The sequence below is a fragment of the Papio anubis genome, chromosome 20 (genome assembly GCF_008728515.1).
Source record: "Papio anubis isolate 15944 chromosome 20, Panubis1.0, whole genome shotgun sequence".
Taxonomy (NCBI): domain Eukaryota; kingdom Metazoa; phylum Chordata; class Mammalia; order Primates; family Cercopithecidae; genus Papio; species Papio anubis.
Window position 1 is genome coordinate 12,887,573 of NC_044995.1, and position 4,822 is coordinate 12,892,394.

Genomic DNA, 4,822 nt, shown 5'->3' on the forward strand with positions numbered 1-4,822 from the left:
AACTGCCTTTGCAAAATTATGACTAAGCGAAAGAGATCTGACTAAATCAGTTCCATCTTGCTTCTAACCTCGAAGCTGTCCTATGTAGTTCGTTGTTCATTGAATAGGCTACGAACTAACTTTGGGAGAAACTTACAGTTCATAACTATATGGTTTATAATTTAAAACAAAGAGGATAACAGCCCTTTCCCAAAGCAGACTTCTTGCCCACAGGGGACTAGGCTTTGACCTTTGTAGAGACTCACATTAGCCTGAATTAGAAATGATGAGTTTAGGAGTCTGGCACAGCTGGAGAACTCCAAAGATTCTGACCCTCCTAAACTGCTCCTAAGATCAGTGCTTGGGATAGTTTGCAGACCCTGCACTTGATGGACCAGCAGGCCCCACCCAGATCCATAACTTGGCTCATCTGAGTCCCCCAAGAACAGACTCCCCACAAGAACACAGCCTGACTCCTGTGATTTCATCCCTGACCAGTCAGCACTCCTGGTTCACTGGCTCCCAGCCCACCAAGTTGTCCTTAAGAACTCTGCTCCCTGGCCTGGCGGTGTGGCTCAAACCTGTAATCCCAGCACTTTGGGAGGCCCGAGGAGGCGAGGCCCAGGATCCACGAGGTCGAGAGATCAAGACCATCCTGGCTAACCACAGTAAAACCCGTCTCTACTAAAAAAATACAAAAACTAGCTGGGCCCGAGGTGGCAGGCGCCTGTAATTTGTACTCAGAAGAGCTGAGGCAGGAGGAGAATGGTGAAGCCGGAGGCAGGGCAGTGAGCTGAATCGCCACTGCACTCCAGCCTGGGCAACAGAAGCGAGACTCTGTCTCAAAAACAAACAGGCAGGCAGTGGCTCAAGCCTGTAATCATCCCAGCACTTTGGGGAGAGCCGAGGCGAGGCCCGGGGATCCACGGTTAGAGATGAGACCATCCTGGCTGACAGTGAGAAACCCCGTCTCTAAAATACAAAAAGTAGCGAGGCGAGGTGGCGCCTGTAGTCCCAGCTACTCAGGAGGCTGAGGCAGAATGGCGTGAACCAGGCTGAGGCTGCAGTGAGCTGAGATCCGGCCACTGCACTCCAGCCTGGGCAGAGCCAGACTCCGTCTCAAAACAAACAAACAACAAACAAACAAAAACAAAAAAAAAACTCTGCGCCCTCTGAATGCTCGGGGAGACAGTTTGAGTAATAATAAAACCCTTGTCTCCTGCACAGCTGGCTCTGCGTGAATTACCCTTTCTCTACTGTAATTCCCCCGTCTTGAGAAATCAGCTCTGTCTAGGCAGCAGGAAAGGTGAATCCACTGGGCAGTTACACTGTTGCTCCTGTGATTGGATTATGTCAGATGGCATGGTTGCCCTTTTTTCATTTTTTTTTTTTCTTTTTTTAGACAGTCTTGCTGTCACTCAAGCCAGAGTGTGGTGGCGCGATCTTGGCTGACTGAAACCTCCGCCTCCCAGGTTCAAGCAATTCTTGTGCCTCCGTCTCCCAAGAAGCTGGAGTACAGGCATGCGCCACCATGCCTGGCCTTGGCCTCCCAAAGTGCTGGGATTACAGGCATGAGCCACCTCACCAGCTGTAGTTTTGTTTTCTTGAGACAGAGTCTCACTCTGTCACCCAGGCTGGAGCAAAGTGGTAGAGTCATAGCTCCCTGCAACCTAGAACTCCTGGGTTCAAGTGATCCTCCCATTTCAGCCTAGCCAGTAGCTAGGACTTCAAGCACCTGACACCACGCCTGGCCTTTTTTTTTGAGACAGAGTCTTGCTATACTGTCCAGGATGGTCTCAAATTTCTGGCCTCAAGTCATCCTCCTGCCTCAGCCTTCCAAAGCTCTCAGATTAGAGGCATGAGCCACCACACCTGGCCCCATAGCTGACCTTAAAATAGGAGATTATATGATTATCTGGGGGTGTGGGGGGGCTGATCTAGCTACATGATCCCTTTTAAAGCATGGAGCTCTTGGCGGACACCGTGGCTCACACCTGTAATCCCAGCACTTTTGAGAGGCCGAGGCGGTCGGATCACCGGAGGTCTGTAATTCAAGACCAGCCTCGCCAACAGGGCGAAAACCTATTTCTGCTAAAAATACAAAAATTAGCCAGGTGTGGTGGTACGCGCCTGTAATCCCAGCTACTTGGGAGGCTGAGGCAGGAGAATTGCTTGAACCTGGGAGGCGGAAGTTGAAGTGAGTCGAGATCATGCCACTGCACTGTAGCCTGGGTGACAGAGCAAGACTCTGTCTTGGGAAAAAAAAAAAAAAAAAAATTAGGCCGAGCATGGTGGCTCACTCCTGTAATCCCAGCACTCTGGGAGGTCGAGGCGGACAGATCATGAGGTCAGGAGATTGAGACCATCCTAGCCAACATGGTGAAACCCCATCTCTACTAAAAATACAAAAATTAGCCAGGTGTGGTGGTACGCGCCTGTAATCCCAGCTACTCGGGAGGCTGAGGCAGAAGAATCGCTTGAACCCGGGAGGCAGAGGTTGCAGTGAGCCGAGATGGTGCCACCACACTCCAGCCTGGCAACAGAGCACGACCATCTCCAAAAAAAAAAGAAAAAAGGAAAAAGAGGCTGGGTCCGCTGGCTCACACCTGTAATCTCAGCACTTTCGGAGGCTGAGGCGGGCAGATCACTTGAGATCAGGAGTTCAAGACCAGCCTGGCCAATGTGGTGAAACCCTGTCTTTACTAGAAATACAAAAAATTAGCCAGGTGTGGTGGCGTGTGCCTGTAATCCTAAGTACTCAGGAGGCTGAGGCAGGAGAATGGCGTGAACCCGGGAGGCGGAGGTTGTAGTGAGCTGAGATCGCACGTCTGCACTCCATCCTGGGCAACAGAGCAAGACTCTGTCTCAGAAAAAGAGAAATGCCTAGAAATAAATATGAAAAGACTAAGTGGAGAAAGCAAAACTCTACTGAGGGTCATCAAACAGACCAGACTGAAGGCAGAGACATAGTCATCCAAAGCAGAAGTCGCTAATCATTCAAGCCTGTTTGCATTTGTCCCTTCTTGCTTGTCCCCCTGAATGCTACCAAGGGGGACCTAGACAGGAAGACTTGGGCAGGTTCGGAACCTGAAACGTCTGTGAATAAAGTGTGAAGACAGAGCATGTGAGGAGAGACTCCGCTGGGTCCCCCAGTGGCCAACGACCTCCACACCTTTTCCCCACTTCCGCCGCCCAGCCCAGGAAACCAAGGGACCACAGACAGGCCACGGTGGGGAGACACAGAAGGCAGGAGGCATACAGGGCCTCCACTCTGCCTAACCTCATGAGTGGTGGCCCCCTACATGGTGCAACGTTGAATGAAGCAACCCTCTCTCTATCAGACTCCAAGCCCAGAACCAGGACACACGGTCTGTGTGAGTTTCCTCTGGCTGCTGTAACAAATTACCACAAACATAGTGGCTTAAAACCATATACATTTATCTTACAGTTCTGGAGTTCAGAAGTCCAAAGTGGGTCTCATGGGGCTAAACTAAAGATGACAGCAGGGCTACATGCCTTCTGGAGGCTCTAGGGAAGAATCTGTTTCTGACTTCTCAGTTTCTTTTTGAGACAGAGTCTTGCTCTGTCACCCAGGCTGAGTGCAGTGGCGCCATCTCAGCTCACTGCAAGCCCGGGCCTCCCCGGGTTCACACCATTCTCCTGCCTCAGCCTCCGGTATTGGGACTACAGGCGCCTGCCACCACGCCTCTCAAGTTAGTTTTTCTTTATTTTTAGTAGAGACGGGCTTTCATCAGGAAGTTAGCCAGGATGGTCTCGCACCCTCCGGACCTAGTGATCCACCACCCCTCGCTTCCTCCCTCAGTGCTGGGATTACAGGCTTGAGCCACCGCCGCACCCTCGGCCCACTTTCTCTTCCCAGTTTCTAGCAGCTGTCTGCAACCCATTGGCTCATGGTCTTCTGCTTGATCTTAGCCAAAAGACCAAGAAGCTCCCTGTACTATCCTCAAAGCCAGCAACAGGCCAGGTGCGGTGGTTCACGCCTGTAATCTCAGCATTTTGGGAGGCCAAGGCAAGAGGATTGCTTGAAGCCACGAGTTCAAGACCAGCCTGGGCAACATGGTGAGAGACCTCATCCTACAAAAATAATAAAATATTAGCCAGGTGTTGCAGCACAGGCCTGCAGTGCCAGCTACTCAGGAGGGTGAGGTGGGAGGATCACCTGAGCCCAGGAGATCAGGCCGCAGTGAGCTATGATCACACCACTGCACTTCAGCCTGGGTGAGACCTTGTTCAAAAAGCCAGCCATGCCAGGCCAAGTCCTTTCTCATGCTGTCATCTCTCTGGTTCTTCCTCGTCTGCCTCCCTCTTCCACTTATAAGGCCCGTAGTGATTATGTTGGATCCATCCAGATAATCAACAGCAGCTTCCCCATCTAAGGGTCAGCTGATTATCAGCCTTAATTCTCCTTTGCCATGGAAGCTAAAATATTCACAGGTTCCAGGGATTAGGACCTGGACACATCTGGGGTCATTATTCTGTTAAGCACACAACTCAACTGGCTTCTGCCCAGCTCTGGGAGAGAGGACACATTGAAGGTTCAGCAAGGATTTGGGACCAGCAAATGTCCAGTTTCCAGCATCTCAATGCATTAAAGCAGTTCCATTATAGGAACCTCTCTGGCGCCCGGCCGATAATAATAATAATTATTATTATTATTTTGAGACAGAGTCTCGGCTCTGTTGCCTAAACTGGAGTGCAGTGGCACGATCTTGGCTTACTGCAACCTCCACCTCCCAAGTTCATGCGATTCTTTGCTTCAGCCTCCCGAGTAGCTGGGATTACAGGTGCACACCACCACGCCCAGCTAATCAAATATTATTTT